Source organism: Etheostoma cragini, chromosome 6, assembly GCF_013103735.1.
Source record: "Etheostoma cragini isolate CJK2018 chromosome 6, CSU_Ecrag_1.0, whole genome shotgun sequence".
In the NCBI taxonomy this organism is placed as follows: Eukaryota; Metazoa; Chordata; class Actinopteri; order Perciformes; family Percidae; genus Etheostoma; species Etheostoma cragini.
In genome coordinates, this window is record NC_048412.1 from 4,242,981 (window position 1) to 4,258,238 (window position 15,258).

Here is a 15,258-nt window from a genome sequence, read left to right on the forward strand (position 1 = left end):
CTGTATCTGTTTGTTGTTTTAATTTATTTTATTTTTATTTTCATTTTATAAACTTGTGCAGCACTTTGTGATCCTGGTTTGTGAAAAGTGCTATAGAAATAATGTTTACTTACTTACTTACTTACTTTAGATGGTAACCATTCAAGGAAAATGCCTAACCTCAACCATTGGGCTGGGCGGTATGGTGTAAATTTATATCAGAGGATAATTTGAAGTAGAGGCTGACATTTTTTCAGGAATCCCACGGGTCACGGGATTCCCGTGGGATTCCTGCAGGATGGGAGTCATATTTACTATTAATCACGTGATTTGGACGGTACAGGATAATTGGTTAACGGGAGCAGACGGGAGCGGGAATCAACCAATAGCAAAGACAAAAAAAAATCTAAATGCAAAAAAAAGTAAATGCACCATTTTGTAGTTTCCTTTTAATACGCCTACATTGTAACGCAATTAAAAGATAACTACACGACCCAGCCGTCCCAGAAGCCATCAGGGCTTTTTGTCACGGCTTACTGCCGTAATTCAAAGAGCAGCGATGGAGGGAGCTAACAGCCGCGGAGAAGTCGATGTGGCAAAAAAGGATTTACAGCGCAAAGTCAGAAGTAATGACATGTCTATTAAGTTCACAGAACTGGTTGGAAAGTCTGAAATATTAATTAAGTTTATGAGAGTAGAATGTGACGGTGATAGCACGATGTCCGCTGCTTGTAAGACATAGGCCTACTTAGTCTTAGTCAAGTACGCAAGTGATTCAGGGACGAGCGGTCTGAAGAGGCACACTTGCAAGGCAAATTAGGGAAAGAATCAGCCAAGCATCGCTTCGTTTATCAAGCGAAAATTGACGTCAAATGGGAGCGGTACAGGAGCGTGAGTCAGTTTAAACAGGAGCGGGATGGGAGTGGGACTCACTTCACCAGGAGCGGGATGGATTAGTTTTTCAACTTTGGTCTGGGAGGGGGACGGGACAAGATTTCTTTCTATGGGAGTGGGACGAGACAGGAGTGAAAATCCACTCCCGTGTCATCCTCTAATTTGAAGCACAGATGGTAACTGTTTATATTACATTACATCTGGCCAATAAACTCAAAATAGAGCATGTTTCACAGTCAAAAATGTACAATATAGCTAGGGCTGGGTATCATTCAAAAATGTTCAATACAGCAACATTGATACCGGTTCCTAAACTATACTTTGTTTTTATACCAATTTTAAAAAACAAAACAAAATTAGAACATCATGGCAGAAATCTTTTTATTTCTTTTTCAGCTGCTACCCATCTAGCCTCATCTCTTTGCTTAACGTGCTTTTTCCTGCATTCCTCTACAACGTGTAACATTAGACAGCCAATCACAAGCATTTTTTGATCTTGGTAGAAGCATGCTGCATGCTTATTGGCTCAGTGACACTGATGAGATTCACTCCTACTGAAACAGAAATTGGGTATTGAATGACCAGGCATTTTTTTGATACTCAAATATTTTAGAGTAGGGCTGAACGATATTGTTTTAGCATCGACATCACGATGTGCACATGCGCGATAGTCACATCGCAGGACGTTGCAATGTTGACACTAAAACTTTTGTTGCTTGATAGAATAGTAAACTTTCACCCTTCTCCTTTTACATGATTATTATCGGCTGACCCTTCCCTTTTAAGACAGGTAGCCATGTGGGTAATGTGTGTATTTGACGTTAGTCCGACAGGGTTTGTTATGGGAAGTGAGGCTCGCTGTGTGTCGAAAAGTCAAGGGGATAAGCCTCTCTCTAAGCGTAGCTCGTATGGCGCCATTTTGATGCTACGAAGCCATCACCTGCAGTTAGCATCCCATTGACTGCCATTCATTTTGGCGCAACTTTGACAGTGAATAACTTAACATCTGAAGTGTTTAAAGACTCGATCTGTCCGTTGTTTATTTCTAAAGAAACACGACAATGAATAAAATTGCTCAAATACTATGTAGCCCATGTTATGGCTCTGTGGAAGACGTTTTTTGTAAAAATAGGCTAACGTTGTATCATAACCATGCTACTTGCTGTTGCACAGTCACATTGTCAGAAGAAGCTCGCAGAAAGTTTCAACTTACATCAGCTGTTTAGGTTTAATTACTAACGTTAACTACCATGTTAGTTAGCAGTAATTAGCATGTGTCTATGTTATCTCCAAACATATACCTACGCTCTCTGTCTCTAATGAATGATTGAGATTTCTCTTGGCACAGCTATCAGAAGACTTACAACTTTCACTACGTCGTCAAGCTTAGTTGGAGGCTGCGCAGTAACGCTTAGCCATCACTGGAAAAGTGATTCTATTTTCCTTCACTGACCTCTGTCCAGAAAAATGGGATCTGTTGGTCCACTTCTTTAACTGTCTATGAGAAAAGTACCATGGGCAGCAGCTGCCTCTGACACAGTGATGCGCATAGTTTTAGATGGGTAGTCAGTGAAGCTACAGTAGTCCCTGTTTATGTTTTACTGCAAATAACTAAATCACCTGTATAACGCAGCATTATCACAACGTCTCCGGGTATTTAAGCAGCTACCAGCCAGGCTAAAGCTAATATAGTTAGCTTAAAGAAACAAGGGGTCCGTCTGTCCTAACTAACGATATGGTTTGGAGCCTGTAACACTATTCTACAAGAAAAGCCAGTGTCTGATCTAATGTAATTTAGCACTGATTCAATTGTTCTTGGATACACAGAGTTTGTTGCTAGTGTGCGTGACATGCAGGTCTGATCAATTTATAAAACTAAACTAAACTAAATTTTACCACAACCTGAAATTTAGAGGAAGCAACACGCAGTCATTGTCATACACTTTATCCTGGATTAATAGTATTATAAGAATACAATGGTGTCATGTCAGTCAACCAGCGTATTTCTACCTAATTTCCCTCTCCAAAATTACTTCAGAAGAGCAGTCAGAGCTTTTTTGCTTTGGTGTTTGTAAAGCATTAAAGATGGTTCACATTAGAAAAGATCCTTTTTCATTTTTATCTTCTATGTAAATGCACTCCCCTACAAAATCCCTGCAGTAGTCGAGAATGATTTATTATTTCCAAACAGAACCATTTGTGTCATATTTAAAAATGACCTTTTTTTCATATTGAAGGGAAAAAAATATCACAATGTCAGTTTTTTTCTAATATCGTGCAGAGGCAATTTAGTCAGTGCTAAAAAAAAAAAAAAAAAAGTAATGATTTGCAACCCAGCCCTGGTTATAGCAAACTATGATACAAGGCCAATAACTGCTTGTTACTAACAGTACTTTTTACTACAGTTTTAATCAAGTTTCCATTATTTATGTTTTTCAAAATGGAAATATTGTTGTCATCACATTGTCAGCTAAGCCCACACTAACAATGTACATTCACAAGTGTATGGAAAAGACCTCAGATCCTAAAAATGGATCAACTTTACATCCTTGACTAAAGAACTGTGAGAGAAATGCTGCATGACGGTCTTTGGTGTTATCCAGGCTCAGGTATCCACATTGCTCAGCAGTGTCTGGACTGAGCTGTGGTTCCCACAATAGAGATAACCCAGAGCTTGTAGCTGCAACATTCTCACTATGTTTGTCTCCACCAGCAGCAAATCACAACGACACGGCAACACAGGGTGCCAAAACATATGACTATGTATTTAGTCTTTCTTAAACCAAGTATGATAAGGCAAGCAGAACAACTACACTGGGTGACTGCTGGAAAGTAAGTTCCGATCCGCTGTACAGTGTGTATACACATGAACTACATTGACACAGATCTTCTGCATGACAAACAAGAGGCGTTCTAACTTTCTTCCAGATATGAGCATGTGCTGATTATTGGCACAAGAAATGCAGCTTAATTCACAAAACCCAAGCATACAAAATATCCAAGACATCCTTTTTATAAGATATAACGGTAGTTTTCTCTTGCTTAAGTTCTACTGTTACCAGTTACCATTGCTTGTCTTTATTGCAAGTAGCATGTCCAGTCTTCAAAGCTGCTTATCCATATTTGCATGTTGTGGTTTTATCTAAACTATGTGTTGGTCTCCATCTTTATCTTGTTGGCAGGTATTACAATAAATAAGTCACCTAATAAACCCTACAATACAGAAGAATAAAATATGTGAAAGACACTCTTATACAATTTCTCTATTTTTCACACAACAAAAGGAGAAGAATCAAGCATCTAGCTAATGTTACCACCTGAGACATTTCTCAATTCTACCACTAACACAGATCCCTGTTTTACATTTTAGTTTACTGTGTAACAAACACAAGGTTAAAAAACCCTCATACAAACATTTTTTTCTCTGGCTGCTTTCAGTTTTTACCTTATCATGGTAGTCATTAGCAAATCAGCCCTGCTGCCCAAGCTGAACACTGCTGCAGTACTTGGCTTTGAGTAAAAACAATTAAATGTCTTATATTGACTACAAACTTAAGTCTAAAAATCATATAAAGGCAAGCAACCGTTGATTTATAGTTTTTTTTTACTGTGACAATGCCAACAGTTGGCTTTGCGTTTTGTTCCGTTCCTCGTCTCCGACTTTTCAATTACGTTAGATTGATAGCTAGGTTAGCTCGATAGTTCATTGTGACTAATGTCAATTTACGTCACCTCACAAAGTATCACCATTTGATTTACGTGTCCAGACAGAAAATAGGGCATATGACGTTAGCGAAATATAGCTGTGAGCCATCAGAAATGTTACATAGGTCTCAGCTTGCCTTACTGACGATAACCAGAAAGCCAAGCGCTAAATACCAATAACAGCGAGCGTTAGCAGCTGGCTAACAAGGTTAGCTAGAAACGATGAGAACATACCGTCTGTTGCTAGTGACAATTGTTCCGCAGACAGTAAAAAAGCCAAAAGGAAACGTTCAGTCTTTCCAAAACGATTTCAAGTTAATTTTTCATTGGTCCCGGTGCATTGCCGTGAATTAGCTACTTCCCCACTGCTTCTATCACTTATTTTCCTCTGTCTTCTGTCCCACCTATCCGTTCTGTTTCGAACGACAACAGCGCCTTACAGAGCCCTCTCTGTTGTTCACTGTTCTCGTTCTAGCTCAGAAATTCAAATCGCATCGCGAGATTTTGAGTAAAGTTTTGTAGGCCTGTTCTTTCAATACAACCACGGGCCTAATCAGTTAGATTGATAGATCGTATTTAGCCTAAGAAAAGAAAAATCTTTGTCCTAATGATAGATAGAGATTTAGCCCAACACTTTGGCTTCTGTAACATTTTTACAAAACAGCCGTAATCTGTAAAACATATTAATGATTAGGTTATTATTATTTATATTATAATAATTATTATTATTAATGTTAGTGTTATTATTATTATTATTGTTGTTATTATTTTTATCATTATACAATTTAATATAACCACCAAAACATTTCCCATTATTATTTACATTTACACCAACCAGCTGTCTTTCCTATATATTTACTATATTTATTTTTCTGTTGGGTATACATAAAACAATAATGAAAATATTTGATTACAGGTCAAAGGCATGATGTCATTTTTAAGCTTGGGGTCTTCAAACCCTTCTCTGCGTCTATAGCAACTGATAAAACAGCCGTACAACCGCCAAACTATCAGGTTAAATAAAAAGCCCCTCAGTCATGCCATTAATTTTATTAGCCTAAGTGATCAAAGTGAGTTGAATAGCCAAGCATGAAAAATAAATTGTTTTATGCATTACAACAAATATGATGTACACTAGAGTGCAATATACACATTAGTCGAGTCAAGCAATACGCTCCCTCATGTCTCATAAATATCCCTTGCATCCCATGAATAGCCTATATATAAAACCTTTTTATTTTCAATTTGGTTTGAACATACATGGGCAGACAGTTCTATGCAGATTTTTTTGATTGACTGGCAGAGAGACAAATCTAATCCAAACAGAGGATTACACAATAGCACTGTGTTAATAATTATGTAAAGGGTCACAAGAGGAAGTGACTTATAAGATGGTGGATTTCTACAGCTCTAAGATCTTACATATTCAAAGACTTGTCAAAAACACTCTGACTACTTGTAGAAAGGATTCCTTACAGCCTAATTAGGGAGGAGAGCTGACCAAAACAACTAACAGCCTCAACCAGACTGTGAAAATCATGTGATTGCAGGAATCTAGGATAAGCTGAGGGTTCAAATGGGTGCAGGTCAGTTTGTACACACAACATACACACACGTGCATCCTGTATTTGGCAAAGTGTGTATATGTACACAATTCCAGATCCTACACAGGACCTTACAATCAGACCACACAAAAGCTCTATCCAGATGAGCATTATACCTTAAAATGAAAAAGTCTTCTTTAAACACAGATGCACTGATGGTGTTTTATATGAACTGTGGAGATGAAAGATATTTTCTCAAAATCCTCCCTTTGTGAACCATAACCATATAAACCAACACTATGAGGGTCAAAGATGGATAATCCTATGAAATCCCTGTGGAAAGTTGTTTTGGGTCACCAATGTGTTGTATCAGGTTGTGAAATATGTTCACAGTTTGTTACAGCTTTAACAAGGGCTGATAGGCGCCTGGGTGTGTTTGTGCTGTAGTATCAAGGGTCTCCCTTGGAAGAAGCATTGGCATTGCTACAGCCCCCATAAAGTTGGACGCTGTGGTAATTTATTAAATGCATTGCTGGTCCAATATTTTAGTGAAGTTTTAGTGAATACAGATTCAGAAATGGCACATACTTAGTATGTGCCATTTCTGAATCTGGAAGCTCATTGTTGGACTGGCTCTAGTGGCTGTAATTCTGCACCAAGGCTGAATTTTGGGAAAGAGACTTCAGATGCGGTATTATGGGACCACTAAGGACTATATAAAAGAGACATCAGAGACAGTATTAGGGGACCACTAAGGGTTATATAAAAGTATCCAAGGAGCACCATGTCATGGGACCTTTAACATATGACGGTGTACTAATTTAAGTGCAGGAAAGTAAACAGAATTGGAGCAGTAGGAGAAACTGTAGAGGCTGTGAGTGTTGCATAAACAGATTATAGCATTCTTGATAGTTGGGGAGTGGGCAAGGCTTCCACTTGGCTTGATACATACAAACATTATTTGTAATAAAATGCCATTCTCCAATTCTTTGGTCGGAATTCTTGAAAGCATTACAAAAATCAATTATCCATAACTGTGAGCAATTTGGTGAAGTTTGCAATGTAAATATAATCCAAGTGACAGTAATGGTACTCACTCAGTCTATATTGTTGTCAAAGTGGCACTAGAAATCAGACTGAAGCGCCTGAGCTGCTGCCACTTGATCACTTATTCATGCAAAGCTGTCCTACTTTCTGAGAATATTGAGTATCATTGATGTAGACCTGCTAAACACTGAATGATAGCGACACCTGGTGGAAGACAACAGTGATGTTCTGCATGCTCTGCCACCTGCAGTCTGTTGCACAAATAGACGATTAAAGAAATGGACCAACAGATCCCGTTGTTCTGTTACATATTAGAAACACGTTTCCGGTGATGGCTGAGCGTTACTGCGCAGTCTCCAACTGAGCTGATGACGTAGATGTGACGCGAGCAACATGTCTGGAAGTTGATCATCTCAATCATTCCCAATCAGCAGAGACGGAAAGCGTAGGTATATGTTAGGAGGTAACATAGACACAGGCTAATTACTGATAAATAACATGCTAGTTAACATTAGTAATTAAACCTAAACAGCTAGTGGAAGTCGAAACTGTCTCCTGACATTACGGTGATTTGTTGAGTATGTGATTGCAAGTGACTTGGTTATGGTTATTTTCACAAAAAACATCTTTGTTACGTTTCTTTAGAAATAAACAATGGACAAATAGTCTTTAAACATTTCAGATGTAAAGGTATATGCTGTCAAAGTGACGTCAAAATGAATGGCGGTTAATTAGATGCTAAGAGTGGGTGAGTGTTTAGCATGTAGCATTGAAATGGCGCCATAGGCGCTATGCTCAGAGAGGGGAGGCTTACTCTCTTGGTTGGTTGGTCTTAAGTTTGGGTATCAAGTCCACACAAAACAATACGTTGAAACTAGTTAGTTTGATACTAAAGTTTTCTTCATTTTGGGTTGCACCACGAAGTGCAGCAATGCCCAAGTGCCTTAAACCTGCTTTTCTGAATTCCAGCAGGCAGTCGGTTTCTGTAGAGGTCAATGAGAAAGTGACCCACTTCTCACTTGATTTATTACCTCAGTAAATATTTTCATAATGAGTTCATGGTCTCAATCGCTATTTTAAAGTTTTAGGTTCAATTTTTTGAATCAGGGTCTCATTGATTTCAAAATCTGCAATAAAGCAGTTTTTTTTTTAGGGCGTGGCTATGATGTGATTGCCAGTGAAAGTGTGTAAGGTAACGTAGATTGTAAGGGTTCTGTCACTCCTCGATGTGAGTCGAGTGCAGATTTGAGTTGTGCATGCTTCACTTTGCAATAAAATGCATATGAGAGACTTCTGTAATGTCAATACAGTAAAAATGGACCTACTTAATGAAGTTTTTTCACTGCTGGCCACAAGCTAGAAATCAAACACAACAAAAGCTGTCAGTTGAATGGAGTTTTGAGCTAACGTTAGCAATCAAACAACCATAGATAGCTAAAAAGTTTGGAAATGATTCCCATCGTCTGTTTCAGTATGACACGTAAACCATTTCAATCTGAGCATGTGCAACTCACACCTGCACTCGACTCACATCAGGGAGTGACAGCTCCTCCTTTGCTCCTCCCTCTCGTCTAAAATCATCACATCCGCAACCAGGATGGCTGCGCCTGTAACAGCAAAAGCCAATCAGAGGAGGAGTTGGGCGGATGCTGCGAGTCAGTCAACGAGAAACAGTAATGGCAAGCCCAACTAATCCAAAAGTAGCCTTCTCTAATGGAAGTATAGTCATTACTTTTCCCTCCAAGAAATTAAAGGTTTCTATTAATAATGCACATATTTTAAGTTCCGTTAAAGAGTGTGTAGGTGGGGTCACAATTGAGCATTTAAAAATGTACGTGAAAGTAACGCAATAGTTACTTTCTAAAAGTAATTTGTAATACAATACAAAAATGCAGAATACAACAGGCTACATAACGTGCAGATAAACTAGGCTTTACAAAGCCGACGCAAAGTGAGGTGTAAGTGAGTCGATGGATATGCAAAAGTGATATAGTAATAACGCAATAGAGCCTACATGGATAGACAGTCTATATCATTGCTAAGATGTAGTAAAGAGTCAAAATACAGTTAGTGCAATTACAACACCAACAGGTGATAAAAATATCTGGAAGGACGCAGACGGTGCCTTGTTTTTACCTGCTCTGTACATATATACTATAATATATGCTCTGCATGTATTTGACACCACAAACATAAAAAACACAACAATCCGTGCGCCAGACTTTTATCTCTCTTGTGATGATAATATCTTTGCTGTTTGGAACCACGGTTTTTACATTACAGAACAAACTTCAGAGGTATAATCATCATTAAAGGGACAGTTTTTACCTGTCAAATATACAGGACATCTCCCCCTCCGTCTTTTAACACACACACACAAACACACAGAGTGTGTGCCAAAGTCTGAGGGGTTTCCAATAAACTGAGTAGCCTACTGCTGACTCATCCTAATTTCACATATGTATAAAATATGAGGAAGATGAGGAAGAGACTGAGAGGCTTTCTAAAAAGACCAAGACATTGTTCGCAAATACTGAGAAGTCATGGTGTGACTGTGAGAAATGACAAATAGTGCAGGACACAAGGGGCAACCTGGGGTGTCCAGTTAAGACTTGGGCTGAGGGATTAGAATACAAAGCTTTAATCATGCCAATGAAAGTTCAACCAAAGCCCATCACATCTAAGACTGACCATAAAAAGGATCATTTAAATCTGTCAAACGCTTTCATTGCGTCAAGAGAGAGAAGTTACATTGGAGTCTTACTGCAGCATCAACAATGTGGGGAAGGCGTCTTAACATTAACGGCTGCTAGTCTCGTTTTATGAATCCTGTTTGGTCAGAGTTCACTAGGGAGCATTTTCATTTTTGAAATCGAAACTGAAAGAAAAAAAAGGCCGTCTATAATGCTTTCTTCTGGACAACACTGAAATGCACCTCTACACTGTGGCTTGCCGTGGTAGTCTGTGTTACCAGTGTAACAAGGTCTTCAGGCATTAATGGATTACATTTCTTGGCTACCCTACTACACTCTTTTGGTGTTTTTCTATTAATGGTACCTGCTCGACTCACAAAGTCAGGCAAATTTCTAAGGAACCTGGAGACAGCAACAAAAAAAACTCTGGATAAACTATTTACCGGTAAACACGGCAGGTTTGTTCAGGACACCCCATCACCCCCGTCTGTTGCTAGCCCCATCAACAACCAATCAGTAGCCTGCAGGTTTTCACATCACCTTTTGGTATCGCCTTAGCTTGCTTGCAACCTCGACTTAGGTAGTACTACAAAAAGTACCTGTAAGTAGGTACCAGGGACTTTTTTTCGTAATGGAAAAACAATGAAGGCAAGGAGAGTCGAGTCGAGTAGATCCCATGCAGTGGAAAAACACCACTAGTCTTCTGTGTCGTGATTTTATTTTATTGTGACATGGAAAATTCAATAAAAACAATAGTTCTGTTGTCTAAGACAAAAAGCTATACAATAGCTTTTTTAACATGTATTTTGTTGTTGTTGATTATGACACTGTAAATGCTTGAATTCATACTGCAATGAATGTTATATACTGTATGTATTTATTTGTTTTAATTTAGGCATTTACAATCTTCCATACTTTGGGGCCTTTTAGGAACTTTTTATCAAACTTCTAATTCTTGTATTGGTGCACTGTTTATCCACATTTGTCTGTGTTTTACCAGGCATTTGTTTTTATTTATTTTACTTTTCATCTTCATCTGGTAAATAAACTTTAACTTTGACTGTGACAAATCAGTTATTTTCGCTGATAATCACTAAGAATGATTTTGCTGACAACACTTTCCAAAATACCAGTGTTGCCCAACAAACCAAGTGTCAATTGGACTGACAGAGAGACGTTAATTTTGGATAAATTTGCATTCCATACAAAAGAAAAAGTCCCGAAACACTTCTCTATGTAGTTTCTCTTTTTATAAAGCCACTATACATATTTGCTTTCCCAAAAGAGAAAGAATACCATTACCTCAATCACATAAGCAAAAAGCAAAGATGATGATGTCACTGTGATTTACATTTGATGCCATTTCAAACACTATTTTTTGCACCTATAACGATAATTCATGAGCTAATTTAGCAGACAATGGCCATGTTACTAAACTCTATATGGGATTGATATTGTCACAATACACTGATAATAAGAGTAACATCAAAAACACATAAGCACATAAATAGCATATATACTGTACAGACTTAGACTTAGACTTCTCTTTATTAATCCTTTTGGGATGACTCCTGCGAGGAAATTGAAAATTCCAGAATCAGTTTTAGCAATAAAAAAGAAAAAAAGAAAAAAGAAAGTATAAAGACAACAAAATAACTGTAATAACAATAATAATAATAACAATAACAATAAGAACATTCGTCAATAAAAAGACATGAAAAAAAGACCATCATTATTATTATCAAAGTGTCAATGTTGAGTCCAGTGTTAAAGTGTTAAAGTAACCAGGTATTAACGTAAGTCCAGGTGTATGTATATGTACTGTATGTATGTATATGTACTGTTTGTATGTGTGTATTGTCCTCTCTGCCCTATTTCCTCCACCCCCCGAGCGAGGAGTTGTATAGTCTGATGGCGTGAGGGACAAAGGACCCATGGGTCTGTTGGTCCGACACTTGGAAAGGAGCAGCCTTCCACTGAACAGGCTCCTCTGGGTGCTAATGACGATGTGCAAGGGGTGGCTGACATTGTCAATAATGTCCAGCAGTTTGTCCAGTGTCCTCCTCTCTGCCACCGTCACCAGTGAGTACAGCTTCATGCCGACCAAAGAGCCGGCCCGCCTGATCAGTTTATCCAGCCTATGGGTGTCCTTCAATATGCTGCCACCCTAGCACACTATAGTGTGGAAGAGGACACTGGTAACCAGAGACTGGTAAAACATCCAAAGCAGTTTGCTGCCAATGTTGAAGGAGCGCTGTCTCCTCAGGAAGTACAGCCTGCACTGTGTCTTCCTGTACAAGTGGCTCGTGTTTGTTGTCAAGTCCAGTTTGTTATCCAGCCACAGCCCGAGGTATTTGTGTGATTCAACTACCCCTTACCTCAACTCCCTCTAGCAGGACTGGTCGCGGTCTTGGTCTGGACCTCCCAAAGTCAATGACCAGCTCCTTTGTCTTAGAGGTGTTGAGCTGTAGGCCGTTCCCTTTATCCAGATGGGAGTGGACCTGGTTTAGCATGTAGAGGATGGAGTCCTCCACACCAACATATGGCTGGTACACAAACTGCAGACGGTCCTCGGCGTGCTGTACCTGGGGTCTGAGGAGGCTAGGGAGGAGCCGCTCCAACATCTTCTTCAGGTGTGAAGTGAGTGCCACCGGTCGGGAGTCATTCACCTCGCTGGGCCTGTTCTTCTTGGGAACTGGCACGATGAAGAATGTCTTCCAGGTGGTGTCAGGGGGGAGGTGTGTGGAGGGAAGAAGGAGAGATAGCTGCGGTGGGGGTGGGAGGACAAGGGTGAGGGCTGGTTAAACCTGTTGAAAAAGTCATTCAGCTCCTTGGCCCTCTCCCTTGTCCCCCCTGTAGTTCTGGTCTTTGTGTTGTGGCTTGTGATGGTCCTCACACCTTCCCAGACTTCCCACGTGTTGTTTCCCCTCAGCTTATGCTCCACCTTTCTCCTGTAGCTGTCCTTAGCTTCCCTCCCACATTGTTTCACCTCCTGCTGTGCTGCCTTCACAGCCTCCCTGTCCCTGCTTCTGATAGCAGCCTTCTTCCTGTTGAGGACAGCCTTGACTTCCCACGTTACCCATGGCTTGTCATTAGGGTAACAGCGGACAGTCTTGATGGGGGAGACGTCTGCGCAGAAGTTCAGGTAGTCCGGCAATGTGTCATCCCCTATATGTCCTCACCATGCCGGTTGATCAACACGTCCCAGTCTGAGGTGTTGTAGCAGTCTCACAGGGCACTTTCCATCTCAGGGGACCACCTCCTCCTGGTGCGAGTTGTCACCGGCTGTTTTGGACCACTGGTTGTAGGTGAACCAGGTTGTGATCAGACTTCCCCAGAGGGGGGAGGCGAGTCACTCTGCATGCATCACTCACATAAGCATACAGGAGATCAAATGTTCTGTTGTTTCTAGTAGGACAGTCTACAACCTGGTGAAAAACGGCCAAAGTAGAGTCCTAAATTGCATGGTTAAAGCCCCCGAGATGATCATGAAAGCCTCAGGTTGCTGTGTCTGCAGTGCTGCTGGGACAGAGTGTATCTTCTCACAAGTAGTGGCTGCGTCCGCTCTCTATATAATAATATTAAAAACAATGATAAAAGAGGAAAAAAAAGTATTCCGTATTTATTAAAAAGGAGAAGTTAAGTGAATGGGCCATTCCTATTTTGATAATGAACAGCTGCAAACGTACACAATGTAGCTTCAACTTGAATTGTGAATTTTATTTGCACCTATTGTGAAGTCTTCACTATGCACAGATAATCACTAGGAATGATTTTGCTGACAACATTTTCCAAAATGCCAGTGTTGCCCAACAAACCAAGTGTCAATTGGACTGACAGAGAGACATTAATTGTGGATAAATTTGCATTCCATACAAGAGAAAAAGTACTGACAGGAAAACACCAAGGCAAGGCAAGGCAAGGCAAGGCAAGGCAGCTTTATTTGTATAGCACATTTCAGCAACAGGGCAATTCAAAGTGCTTTATAAAAAAACAGTTAAAACACAGAAGCAAAAGTTAAGTTAAAACACATAAAACACAAGAATGAAAGTTACAGTGCAGCACAAGAAATTAAACATTAAAGAAATGGACAACCATTTAGAGAAAGGCAACATAAAAAAAAAGGTCTGCAGCCTTGATTTAAAAGAACTGAGAGTGGCAGCGGAGCTGCAGTTTTCTGGGAGTTTGTTCCAGATATGAGGAGCATAGAAACTGAATGCTGCTTCCCCCTGTTTAGTTCTGACTCTGGGGACAGAAAGCAGACTTGTCCCAGATGAACTGAGAGGTCTGGGGGGTCATAGTGTAGTAGCAGATCAGAAATGTAGTTTGGCCCTAAACCGTTTAGTGATTTATAAACTAGCAAAAGTACTTTGAAATCAATTATTTGAGGCTAAGGAAGCCAATGTAAAGACTTCAGAACTGAAGGGATGTGATCCAGTCTCTTGGTCTTAGTGAGGACTCGAGCAGCAGCATTCTGAATCAGCTAAAGCTGTCTGATTGATTTTTTAGGGAGACCTGTAAAGACCCTGTTAAAGTAGTCAAGTCTACTGAAGATGAAAACATGGACAGGTTTTTCCAAATCCTGTTGACACATAAGTCCTTTAACCCTTGTTATATTCTTAAGGTGATAATAGGCTGACTTTGTAATTGTCTTAATGTGGCTGTTAAAATTCAGTTCAGAGTCCATGACTACACCAAGATTTCTGGCTTTGTCTGTGGTTTTTAACATTGTTGTTTGAAGCTGAGCGCAGACTTTTAGTTGTTCCTCTTTTGCTCCCAAAACAACCACTTCAGTTTTTCCTTCATTTAATTTCAGAAAGTTCTGGCACATCCAGCCATTAATTTGTTCAACGCACTTAGTCAGTTTTTGAATTGGACTATAGTCCCCTGGCGATACGGTTATGTAAATTTGTGTCTCGTCTGCATAACTATAGTAACTTATGTTGTTGTTTTCCATAATCTGAGCCAGTGGAAGCATGTCGATGTTTAACAGAAGAGGCCCCAGAATGGAGCCTTGGGTAACTCCACACATATTTGTATGCTGAGAAGTTTAATTACCTATTGACACAAAGTAATCCCTATTTTGTAAGTAGGATTCAAACCATTTTAGTACTGAGCCAGAAAGGCCAACCCAGTTCTCCAATCGGTCTAGTAATATGTCGTGGTCGACCGTGTCAAATGCAGCACTGAGATCAAGTAATACTAATGCTGAATCTCATTTCTCTGTCTTACCCCTTCCCCTCGTTTTTGCGCGTTCACGCGGGACCTGGTGATGTCCCAATTGTTAGGGGTAGTGGATAGACCGAGGGGTGTCTGGGCCTAGAAACCGGGTGTGGACGCGACCTCACTTGTAAACACACAAGCAACAATGGCTGCCGCATCGATCAGAGAGACAC

General features: G+C 39.9%; 1 protein-coding gene and 1 long non-coding RNA gene across 3 annotated transcripts in view; one reads left to right on the forward strand and one right to left on the reverse strand.

Annotated features, from left to right (window-relative positions):
- Nucleotides 1-5,050, reverse strand: part of LOC117946104 (E3 ubiquitin-protein ligase RNF19A-like) — a 37,433-nt gene extending 32,383 nt beyond the window's left edge. For both annotated transcript variants that reach the window (XM_034873959.1, XM_034873958.1), the window contains exon 1: nucleotides 4,813-5,050. The gene's annotated coding sequence lies outside the window, so the exon portion shown is untranslated. The remainder of the gene's footprint in view (nucleotides 1-4,812) is intronic.
- A 3,892-nt stretch (nucleotides 5,051-8,942) lies between these two features.
- The window catches only part of LOC117946111, a 9,550-nt gene continuing 3,234 nt past the window's right edge, over nucleotides 8,943-15,258 (forward strand). Inside the window, exons 1-2 of the long non-coding RNA XR_004656969.1 lie at nucleotides 8,943-9,035; nucleotides 11,644-11,650. This is a non-coding gene — a long non-coding RNA (uncharacterized LOC117946111). The remainder of the gene's footprint in view (nucleotides 9,036-11,643; nucleotides 11,651-15,258) is intronic.